We start from the raw sequence: 13537 nt of genomic DNA on the forward strand, positions 1-13537 counted from the left end.
CCAGTTCATCAAAGCAGTGATAGATCGCCCTGTATGCTCTGCATTTTATGCTGTCAAACACCCACTCCCAGAGCTCATGATGAAAAACTGGCCTCGAGTAGATATGAAGAAAGCATTTTAGAGCATCACATGCAAACTCTTGACATGAAGAACATTTTGATGATTATGTTGCCTTTCTCATTTCTTATTGGCAAAATTCTGTGGCAGCATTACATCCCCGCTAACCAAAATATGTGATCGTTAAGCAATTGCAACGAAATCTGACGACCAAACCATCTTCAGTCGGACGTACCCATGACGTTGTGACTATGTAGCAGGGTGGACATTGTTACAATGTCCCAGATACTTGCTGACAATATCATGCAGTTACATTACAACAGTGACGATCGGTGCCTCCTCTTCAGGGGAAGCCAGAATTCAAATTACGTGAACCTATGTGCATCACGCATCATGTCAAAACACATGCCTGCTGCAGAGGCGTCCAAAGGGTTTGTGATAAAAGAGACCTTCCCCTCAAGAGGAGTCACGATTCGCCACTGCGTTACAAGCAGGTTGTGTTAACGTCAATAGTAATAGTAGGAATATATTATACACCCATATAGCACACCTACGTCTGTAAGATGTCTGCTATAGATTTGTTAAAGATCTGCTGTTTAAGAACATCTAATAAACATCTTAGAAAGAGCAGTTTTTGAATCATAGTCATCTTACAGACGTCTTCTAGATGTCTATATGACATCGGATAGCAGACATCTCAGAGACGTATTGCAGATAAGCTATGTACTGCAGATTTCTTGCAGATGTAAAAGCAGACGTCAAATAGATGTCTGCCAGATGTAGTCTGCTTTCAGGGCAACTGGACCTTTCTTGGTTATCCTGCAACGTAAGGACATGGTAAAGGCGACTTTATGGATGAAACGAGGAGAATAATCAATAGGAATCAATTATAGTCCCTTTATTACTAAAAAGCATTGCAGTTTTTTGTAAATGAAAAATACATTACCTGGTAGGCCTTTTGTGCCATGTATTGTTAGAGGATTGTGCAGTTAGCTCAGCCACATGCTAACATGAAACTCCACAGGCAGTCTTTACAGTCTAAACACAAAGGTGAACAGTTGTTAGTAAAAATACTGTACTTTGATAATGGTAACTTGCTGCATTATCTTCAGGTAATTTCTCCCATAAATTGAAAATTTTCAGTTGTCACTACAATTTTCTTGTTATGAGAGAGACAGTTTTTACTCTGATCAATTCCGACAAGAACGGACACAGCAGTGGCCTATTGAAAGTACAAGTGCATGTGTCAATGCAGCGGAGATTACGGCTCGGAAATAGAAATCTTAGGTGTTACGTCATTCACGACAACTGAATAACAAGCAATTTTTAGTGAAATGTTGGATGGCAGCAGTCTGTGTAGGCAATAGACATAGGCAGCTCATAAGGCTTTAAAACAGAGCAACATTAACGCTGCAGTACAGAGTCGTTCCTCAGCCAATTGGATGACGCTTTTTTACATGATGCTTTTCAGCTGACTCAGACATGGATAGAAAATGTTTAGAAAATCAAAATGATCCCAGATAAATGCGCTGTGTTTAAGCTGAAGATGATAAAACTCCTGCCTCCGCCTTTGTTTTCCCAGAAGCTTCGTTTAGTGTCAAATATCTGAGACCTGTACGATGTTAATGGTCTCCTGCTGCGTGGCGTCCTCGATTTGTTGTTCAATGTTCACCCTGTCGATCGCTCGCAATGACACACAGCATTTCACCCAAATCATCAAAAAAAGAAGAAAAGGAGTCTTCCACCTCAGCCTGTCACAGACGAGTCAATGCAACTGAATCTGACTCACTCTAGTACACAAGAGCGTCTGTGTGCAATCTGCCCAGAGCTCAACAAACAATATTGTTTCATCATCAAAGACCTCTTTGGAAAGTCAGAGTTTATGCCCATTTTTACCTTGAGACTCTTAAAATTGCCATTTGATCTTTTTACTTGTCTTCTTCTTGTCTGTGAGTAGTGCCGGTGTAATAAGGCAAGCAGCCATTGTACTTGAAATAAAGAGCTTTTGGAGTGTACTGAGCTTGTTATTTTGCCTTAGCATTTTCTATGTTGATGCTATAAATGGAAACAAAGTGGGAATTTAAGGATGGAACATCTGTTTTTAGTGCATCTACATTTAGCATAAAGGAAATGCCAGTTGCTTTTGAGTATTTTCATTTATGTAGTACCAAAACGAATGAATTTGAATTCTAAATTTAAATGTATTTGTTCAAAACCTGTATATGACTCTTTCTTCTGTGGAACACAAAAGAAGATATTTCGAGAATGACTCTTGTTTTTGTTCATACAATGGAAGTCAATGAGGACCAATGTTCTTTAAATACCAACATTTTTCAAAATACTGTATCTTCTATTGTGTTCTGCTGAGGAAAGAAACTCATATATGTTTGAAATGACATGGTGGTCAATACTTAATCAAAGAATTTATTTTTTTGGGTGAACTATCGCTTTAACACATTAAAAACGTTTAATTGTCTCATCTAAATTTAGCAGAAGTAAATTACTACTCATCCAATATCTTTTGCCCTGAACGCACTCTTCCAGTTTTGTTAATTTTGATGTTTTGTCCAGTCTAGATGATATGTATAACTGAGTATCATCTGCATAGCTATGAAAACTAATTCCATGTATTCTAATACATACCTAGGGGCATCATGTTTATAGTGAATAGCTAGGGTCCCAATACCAATCCTTGAGGTAATCCATAATTTACTGGCATTTGAATTGATGATTCCTCATTCAATAGATGTCGTTCTAGACACTTTCTTTTTACATGTCAGTTTTTTGTTGGTTTTCCCACCTCCTTTTTTATTTTATTTTTTCGCTTTTCTTCTCTTATTATTATCATATTGGTTAATATGTAAAATATATCAGAATACTTTCAATTTGTAACATTTGTGCATTTTGTTATCATGAGTCATCTAAACAAAAAAATGTAGTGGTGGTTTAAGTACAAAGAGTTAATACTTAAACAAACATAATTTTTTAATATAATTAAATCTATTGATTAAATCGAGCATCTTTAATGCTGAAATATTAGTTTTAGAGTAAATAGTTTTCTGTTCTTTAGAATGAAATTTCTGGTGAGGTGACTTGTGCGGTATCTGAGGTCACAGGATCAGAATAGTGTTTTTAGATTCATGAATCCTGTTCTGATTGATTTACTTTCCTCTGGCTTCTACAGACAGCGCCAGTAGGCTTATTTAACGCTGTGTCACGTCAGATTTGGATCCAAGTCCGGCAGACACAGGAAATTATGGATCGTTGTGAGTATTTCACGGAAAATAGAGAAATCCTCAAGTCAAATCCGTATCAGATTCATTTTGATTGCATTTGATATTGCAACAGAATGCTGTATTTGAAAATGTGTTTTGCTTCGTGTCTATTCGGGATTGCAAACACCGGCAAGGAAAACATACGTATATCAGACATCATTATATTCCGCCACATGGCGATTAACTGGAAGTGATACTGGAACAATCTGTGTGTCGTGCGGCTCAAAGCTTGTTTACATTAGAAGTGCTGAAACTTCTTGTGACTTTGAGATGTTTACTTGCCATGATCCAATGAGCTTGCTTTATGGGCTTTATAGTTTACTTTCATCATCTATAAGCTTTTCTGTATTAACTATAAGATTTCTATCATTAGAACAGCGTTACAAACAACAGATTGTTTTTATTAGTGGACCTTCATTAATGGTTGTATGATGAGGAGCCTGTGTGCTCAAAACATCACACGCAATGCGAAAGTTTTTTAGTTAATACTTTTTTAAAATATTTGAAGCTTTGGTGTGCCAACTTTATATACAATTAATAATAGACCACAATCATCATCATGAGCTTCTTTGACAGTGAAAAGTAATTTAAACATACAGTAAATAGAATGCATGTCACACTGTATCAATTCACACAAAAGATATTTGTGAATAAAAGCACTTTATTTTAGACAAACAGTAAAAAATGAGGATGTGAAGAAGCTGTGCATCCATTAACCGACGGCACAATGGTACATTATTACTGCAGACAGCGTTGTTGATTATAATTTATTTACCAGCTGCTTTTACTATATTTGTTTGTACTTGTTTTTAACTTTGCCGACATCCTCATGACTTTGAAGGAGGGGAAATAGCTACTGTAAACACGATTCTACCACTCATCTGTGGCCTGCTGTGACCACTGCACCTCAAAAATCATGTTTACTATCTCTAAACTAACTCAGGAACAGAAATGTTTGTTTTGTCTATAAAAGGATTTATTGGATAGCACCACAGTTTTCAGCCCCTCCAGCCAGCTGGCTCCATTGAGATATGTAACATGCACTTTTCACCATCCAGTGATCCACTAATGGATGAAATCAAGTGCTCTATTGATGTGACTTAAACTTCAGAGGTAAAAACTTTTTTTTATCAAAGCCTCAGTGAAACTTATTTTGTCATCAGCTGAGGATTGCTTTTGCCACGGATATCTATACCTTCTTAAAGAGTACATAACATGAGATCATGAAAATAACATTTCATGCAGTGTGTAATGTTGCCCTGTTTAAAAGTTTTAAATCCGAAGTTGAGTGAATAAGAAAGTTACTGGCTTGGAAAAAACGGAGTTGACTCTGAAACACACCAATGAGTCGTCCCTAGTCCGATTCACGAACCGCGGTGGATACCTCACTACATAAAGTCCCCTCCTGCATTTTGCTTTAGGACTGCCCGCGAATACTTCACTCTTCTCCCCCAAACACTGTAGATTACACCATCTGACAAATCACATCGGATTAGGCTAGCGGAAAGGAGGAGATTAGACAGATGAATCGCAGAACAAATCATCTGAGAGTCAGTCAAGAAGTAAGGTAAGAAAAACTGCCTATTATTACGAAATAATAATGTTTTTACACCTTCTTTGTACATAAACTTGTTGTTGAACACTACATAAACCAAAGTGAGACCTTAAAAATCCCTAGTTATGTACTCTTTAACAAACAACAACCAGTTGTATATCATTTACCTACAATCTTCAAATACAAAAACCCACGCAGTCCGCTAATGATCCAAGCCTGATCTCGCACCAGAGTCCTGCTTTTCTTTATAATTGGTCTTAGTCGATATGTCTGTCTTATTTAGCATCCCATCCCGTGTGCCACTCTTAATATCATCTTTATATTTGGATATGAGTGTTTAATGATACACTGTCTGATCTTGAAATTGAGTTTCCTTGCCGGCCGGAATCCATCAGCGTTAAACTGTGTACTACATGCATTGTTTTGAAATATAGGCCAAGCTAGATTACACAACGGAATGCTAAAATAGCTGCAGTCTTGCTGCTGCTGTCCTTGGCGGAAAAGATTAGTTAGATTCTTTTTCAGCGGGTTTTGTGAGTAACCTTGTGTATTGTTCATCTATTTGCCCAAGTCTCAGATTTTTCTTTAGAGTAATGTCTCGTGTGAGAGATCTCTGAAGGGGTCTCAATCAAGTGTATCACTGTGATCTCAGCGCAAACATTTCTCATCAGATTATTTAGAGACCAGTTTATTGAGTTGCTATCTGTATTATTTTTATAGCCTGCTTATTTTGTTCTCAGAAGAATATAAGGAATAATATATGTCAAAAGTATGTGATCGTAAGAAGAACAGATTTTTTTCTTTAAGACTCCAGGTCAACAATTATCTTGTTTGTTTCTAGTTTTATGTCGTCTTAGAATGTTTGGAGAGTCAACATTACTGTGAACTTGATCTTTTTGATGAGGCAATCTTTACCCCAAATAAATAACGTACAATAATAATAATAACAACAAAAACATTAATTATTATACTAATTATTATGTATTTGATTGCCTTAAGGCTAAAACAATCTACACAAATCCATTCCGATCTATTTTATTGAGATCCACAGACTATTATTTGTATTGTTAAAAAAGGAATGCCATCTATTAAAGGGACAGTTCACCCAAAAAAGCTGTCTAGAATTACTCACCCTCTAGTTGTCCATTTATATGTTTCTTTGTTTGGTTGAACACAAAGATATTTGGAAGAAGAACTGAGATTTCTGTTGCAACAATTACTATCATAATCGAAGAATTATTGTATATTTTCTGTTGAACATATTTTGAAAACAAAAGAAACATTTTAATGGTAGTCAATGGTTTCCCAGAATTCAGTGTTGCTAACATTCTTCCAAATATCTTTATACAGGTTTGGACAACTTGAGTTTGAGTAATTCATGACATAATATTTATTTTGGGGTGTACTAGCCCTTTAATTTCATGTTTTTATTTTTGTCTCTACTGTCTGTTCTATAACAGTATGTATTGTAAAGCTGCTTTGCAAAAACGGTTAATAAATAGGTATCAAATTGAACCCACTATAATATGAAATAAAAGCAGTATCGTGGATTTGGTTTGACAACTTGTGTTTTACAGCGGAAACTGCGGGGGTACATAAGACAATAACACTATTTTAGGAGACTGGAGAAACCCCCCTTGACTCCTTTTAAGAGAGGATGAGTAATCCGCTGCCTCGTCTGATATGCAGTATACAACAGCAGAAAGTGCACACCGTGTTACATCTATGGATGGGTGGCAAAGGGGCCGTTCAGTGTTTGTAAGAGCACGCCAGGGGTCCTCGCTCTCTACTCTTGTGTAGCGGACCTATGACTGGTGCTGCTTATAGCTAAAACTGGTAAAAAAATATTAGCTAACTAAGTCCGAAAGAACTGTATGACATTATTTACAACAATGGATCACAAAAAAACTTGAATGAGTGTACAGAAAACACATGGTGAACAAGTAAAGAATATATAGAGACTCCTGAGACTCCCAAGGACAGTAAAGGTGAGGACTTACTAGGCCAAGCAAGTTTTGGTCAATGGGCGTCATATTAGGCTAACAACTTGCAATCCCCATTCCTTACACATGAAACCCTGTAGATATTAAATATGGCCAATATGAAATACCTCTTGACCAATTTCTGACTCATAAGTATGACATATAAGCAGTTTGAGGGCAGATGGTGAACAGTGCATGTGTCCCATGGAGCGCTCACTTACCCCTTTAAGTAGAGTACGTCTGAACTATGCTCCCTAATGCTTGAATAACTGACACACAACTGCAATCTAAGTGTATTAATTCATGCAGACCAGAAGCATCCTTGACATCTAGTGCTTTGAGAGGAATTGATATGGTCTTTCAGCTCTAAAATATCTGTTCGACCTCCAACTGATATATTGGATTCTTCAGTCATCATGAGCATATTATCTGCTGTTATCATCAATGAGACAGTGTTGGGTTTGGGTAAATATAAAATATGAAATTGTTTAATTATCTTTAAATAAATGATAAAAACTGGGTCTAGCAGTTATGTCAAATGATAAAACTTGTGCTGTGTTTTGATCTCATTTGAATATGAAAGTATGTGTTCTCTTTTGATGTGTCTCCCACATATTCATATGTCATATGTGATATTTACCGCCGTACGCTTTATATGGTCCATTAATTTGTATAGCTGCCGGCACATGATATTATTCCCACGAGTCATTACGTGATTGAGAAGATATAGCACATAACACAACGCAACACATTGCTGGTGTACTTTATGAATCTGGATAATGCGCTCTCAAACCCCTGATAAATGTGGGACAACAGTTTCTAAGCCATTCGTTGACATACAGTAACAGTGACACCCACAAAAATAATAATAGGAGAAATCCCTCAATATGGCAGCTGGAGAACAGCAAGTCGCACCTTAAAATGATGAACATCTTGTGTGAGCATTAGTCGAACCAACAACTTCAGCTCAACAAGCTAAATTTAAGACATTGGTGTTTTTAGTTCGTTATTAAAGAACGTTTTGATACTCACAGATTTGGGAAGTTCTAGGCTTTTCTTAGGTAGTTTACTTCCAGGTCTATTTGATACTACTAATATAGAAAATACCTGCCAAGATGGCTGCCAAGTGAACAACATGGCTTTAAAAATCCACAACCTGAATATTCCTGCATTGTTTATTTAACCACAAAAACAGGAATGTGAAAAAAGGTAGTTTTACTTACTTTGATTGTCAATGGTGCCCCAGAACAGTTGGGTTGCAGACATTTTTCCAAATATCTTTCTCTGTGTTAAGCAGAACAAATACATTTTTTAAAGTTTGGAACAAGTAGGAATTATAAAGAATTTTATAATGCCAGAAGTCGGGCTTTATTGAAAGTTATTAAGTTAGGTGCGGGCTGCGCAAATACATGCATTCTTTATACATCGCGGGCTGCGCAGACACGCGTCTTCTATTTACAGCACGAGCTTCACAGTTATAAAGGTAAGCCAGTCTGTACAGCACAAGCTTACAGTATATGCCCCTTAGCATTGGACATATTTGTTTACAACGTGATTTGCAGCACAGAGCAGCGAGAGTTACATGACGAAATTGAAACATTTGTTGGAATCACGATGCTGGTGTTCTGCCAATTTGATGCTACCCTATCAAATTGTGTTCTATACAAAACAGGACTAACCACTCCCCCAACCCAACCCTTACACCTTAATTCCCCCAACCCAATCACAACAGGCGGGTAGCACTATTTTATGGGTAGCATAAATTCAACATCTTGATGTCTGTCAGCCATGGGCGATGGCATCGTCTATTAGCCTAACCCTAACCTGTATGGTGCAATTACAACATCAGTACTTTAAGTTTACAGCTTTGTTAATGTTTTGGATGTAATTATGTACAAAATGTCAAAAACCGTTAGACATAAACTCACAGCACAATGTTTTAATCCCATTATAATGATGCATGTTGTAAACATGTACATTTTTGTCAGAACAACATGTAACAAAATACTGAGTTGTGATAAGACGGCGTTGATGTTGGGGCCATGGCATTTGCAGGTTTTATTTGGTGCTGCCAAAACACACCTAACTTTAACTTTTGTCATCACCATATATTGTGCCAGTATGAAAGTTACGAAATTTGTCTCCGCCTTCCGGGAGTACTAACCCTTGAGTTTCAGTAGATGGTTGACTATAGTAAGTGCGCCTGTGATAAATTTCGCCTTTTTCATTTTGAGCCTTTTCAAACTTTTCCAAGTGTCAAGGCCCTGAGCCATGAGCTGTAGTGTATTTGTATGGATGGCAGACAGTGGTACGGCATTAAAAAGGGGGGTAGACGTCTTGAGAGATTATACCCCAAGAACACAACAGAGAATTGTAAATCTGGAGCCCGACATCTCATCTGGGCTATGTTCAAGGACGCTATTCTTCATGAGGTTTCTGTAGGAAGCCTGAGGATAAAAAAAATGGTTATAAACATGACATTAAACTGAAATAAAGTCTGAAGGCCCTTAAATGATACTTAGACTGGGCTTTACACATAAATATCAGTCTTGCTTCATTTAATCATCGCCGGTGTAATGACACAGGCTAGGGAACACATCAAACAACAGAGGAAAAATGACTCGAGTTCAGAGAGAATTTTGGAAGGAAAGCGGCTTAATCTGCACACACTTCGAATGAACACGGAGCAAAATAATGGCTTTGTGCACTTAGCGTGTACTTGATTAGGGAATATTAGGTGAAGGACTGAAACAGCGGGACGGCGGTCAGGTCTAATAATTGTATTTGGAATTTTCTGCCTGTGAGTTTTGCTAAAGTGAGGTTTAAAGGTTGATGTGAGACCTGACTTCTGTAATGTTGTCCAGAGTCACGCCACCTCAGACACTCAGGTATAATAGGATGGTTCAGCTAGTACAAGGAGAAGCATGTGAAAAATAAGTTTTCTTTTTCTTTTACTAATACATCAACTAATACACAGGACCGGTATGGGTACTGATGGGCCTACATCCAAGTTTTATTCATGGTTGTACAATACTGTAGAAAACGCTTAGATCATTGGTTCTCAAACTGTGGTACTTGAAGAGACCTTGGTGGTACGTGACACAACAGAAAATTTTAAACTCTAAATATTAATTTACATTTCGTGTTTTAAATACAATTTCAAATGTTTAAGAAAATATTATTGATAAATACGGGATACATCTCAGCCTATGTGCAATTTTAAAATAGTTGTATTGTATATTTATCATTGGTCGATGTAACTCAGGCGCGTGACCGGCATGTAAAATACGTTTCTTATGTATTTCTACACTTGTCTGGAAGTGCTGTTTAAAGCTGTTGTTATTGATGTATTGTAATTGCTAATTCAACACGCGTCTTAAATCAATGAAGCACGCGTTGTGATTTAAGTTGACGTGCCGCTTTGACAAGAGCTGCTGCAGTAAAGTCTGTTTCTCGCTTTTTTATATACAGCTTGATGTTTATGTAAACGCATATTTATTTATCTTCGGTGTAAAATTTTCTTTTCCACATTGTCTGTCTTTAATGTAGGTATGTAGTCCCTTCTGCAAGTCCCTTCCCACAAAGTTAATAAATCCCCTATACAAGTCATTTATAGAGCCCTGTTTACTGTGCACTACTGTTTACTGCTGTCTAACTTGAAAAACATGGAAAAACAATGTTCATTATTTTGAAAACAGCTGGTAAACAAAGAAGTGTTTGTATTATTAATAATACATTAGAATTGGAGGACTGTGAATCTTAAGATTGCCAGCTCTTCTATTAATTTTAGTCATACGATTTTCTATGCCGTCATTAGGTGGTACTTTCCATTCCATTCCATTTTCTACCGCTTATCCGAAATACCTCGGGTCACGTGGAGCCTGTGCCTATCTCAGGAGTACTCGGGCATCAAGGCAGGATACACCCTGGATGGAGTGCCAACCCATCGCAGGGCACACACACTCACTCATTCACTCACACACTCACTCACTCACACACTATGGACAATTTTTCCAGAGATGCCAATCAACCTACCATGCATGTCTTTGGACCAGCGGGGGGAAACCAGAGTACCCGGAGGAAACCCCCGAGGCACGGGGAGAACATGCAAACTCCACACACACAGGTCGGAAGCGGGAATCAAACCCCCAACCCTGGAGGTGTGAGGCGAACATGCTAACCACTAAGCCACCGTGCCCCCCTAGGTGGTGCTTGGAACAACTAATTTTATTAAAGGTGGTACTTGATCGGAAACGTTTGAGAACCACTGGCTTAAATTCCCGTTCTCAGATCTCATTAAGCTTAGCTGTCTTTAAAAATATGCGCAATGCGAACATAGTGAATGTATGGCTATTTACGATCTTACACGTATTGAAAAACTGGTAAAAATATAGATAGGGCTTTTAAACGATTAAACGATCGCATCCGGAAAATAAGTTTGTGTTTACATAATTTGTTTGTGTACTTTGCATATTCATTTTCTGTTTACATACATGTATATATTTCAGAATAATATAAAAATCAAGAAATATTTATACAGTATGTAAATTAAATAATACATTCATGTGTTACGTTGTGGCAGAGACAAGGCAAGAGAGAATCCACATGCAAGCACAATTTATTTACGATAAATAACACATGTAATCCAGTGTAAACAAGAAGACTCAGAAAAGGAGTATTCTACAACAAAACATTCAACGACTGATGACAGACAATGGAAAAGTGGGGTTTAAAATGAGTGAACTATTAAGGGTGAAACAAGATAACTAGACACACCTGGGGAAAACAATTAACCAGAACCAATGAATTAAAGAACAACACAGGAATACACAGGAAACAGGAAAGCAAACAACCAATGCTACAAACTAATGTATATTCATAAATATGCACAGTCCACAAACATATTACATAAACACAAACTTTTATTCTGGATGATAGTAATCGCGTATAATCATTACAACACACTTTTATTAGGGCTGTCAAACGATGTGATAAATCGCATCCAGAATCAAAGTTTGTCTTTACCTAATATTTATGTATATATGTGTTTACTGTGTATTTTAATTATGTGTTTATAAAAACATGCATATTTCAAGAAACATTTTAAACAAAAAAATGGATAAACATTTACAGTATATATAATTGAAATTACTGGTTAATGTAAATAAGTAACTTCAATTATTTCCAATGCATAAATGTATGTGTATGTGTTGATAAATATAAAATTAATATGCACAGCACAGAGATATAATGTATTATGTAAACAAAGCGTGGTCCCGATTAATCGTTTTAACAATCCCATTTTTTATGGATGACCAACAAATGTCCAGATACCAAACCCAAAATGCGCATACCTCAAATATATTTTTTTACAGTCAACGTTATTACATTAAACAATCTTTCTGAAGAGCACACCATACAAAGGTTGAGAGAATGACCGGAAAGAGTGCTGAGCCGTAGTCTACAAAGCTACTCAAAAAGAGCTGAATATAGAATTTTGTTTTTAGGGCACTACATAATTCCCAAACTTTTGTTTGTGGTATTTCACAGCATGACGACTTTACTAGTACTCTCAATGAATAATAAAGAATGAGTAAATGTGTCATATCAGACTTTCAGCAAGTTGTTTTTCTCCTCATTTTAAAACCAAATGATATATAATCATACAAACTGAGTTTCCTTTTTATGCAAAGACTTTACAGATGGTCTTATGAAGACTGTAAAGTCCTCTTGTCTGGCTGTGTTTAAAGCTCTTTTATGTATGTGCTGCATGAAGCTCATCTGTATTGTCTCGACTCATTACTCCTTTTATTCCTATGTGAATTGGAAGTATCGAGCGATGCTGTCTTAACTCTCAGCTGCATAACAGAAATCAAAAAAATAAAAGCACAAATATCTAATAGATTTAGATCAATGGCCAAGATCAAATCATATATGATCTAATTTAACTCAGAATGCTCAATATCAATGATACTTATTGATGTTTCAAAAGGCAAGCTTTGTACAGAAATGTTTGTGTTTGCCGTGATACATCCATCAGTATAAGGACCCCTCTGTCATTGAGCATTGCAAATCAATGAGATGCTGATCAATTCAGGACCTGACACAGTCTTTCAAACACAACCGTTGGGAGCACTTAAAGCATGCTGACCAATCCCACGTCCTTAACTGGGAAATCTCTTGACTTTAGCTTTGGGTATTTCAGATAGCTTATATTATGCAGATGAAGAATTAGGTCCTTAGTAGATACTCTTTACAAAAACAGGTTTTTTTTCATACTAGTCAGAATCTTATCTGCCAATATTCTATTTTTATTGACATGATGTGTTCCAAGTGGCTTATCTACAAGACATGATCGGATATCACGCCATCTGTTATTCCATTAGCCAACCATGTTTAAACCACATACGGATTTCGTGATTGTTGAAGACAGCTCGACGTACTCTTTCAAGGGGTCCGTAATTGAGAGAATATGTTTTTTTTAGGTTCTACTTTGGTTTATGGAGTGTCCAACTACGAGTTTATGTACATACAATGTGTAAAAACACTATAATGTCGTAATAATAGGCAGTTATTCGTAACTTACTTCTTGACTGACTCTCAAATGATTCGTTCCGCGATTTATCCGTCTAGGCCCCGCCTACCCGCTAACCTTGTGTCATGTGATT

The sequence above is a fragment of the Triplophysa dalaica genome, chromosome 11 (assembly GCF_015846415.1).
Source record: "Triplophysa dalaica isolate WHDGS20190420 chromosome 11, ASM1584641v1, whole genome shotgun sequence".
Classification (NCBI taxonomy): Eukaryota; Metazoa; Chordata; class Actinopteri; order Cypriniformes; family Nemacheilidae; genus Triplophysa; species Triplophysa dalaica.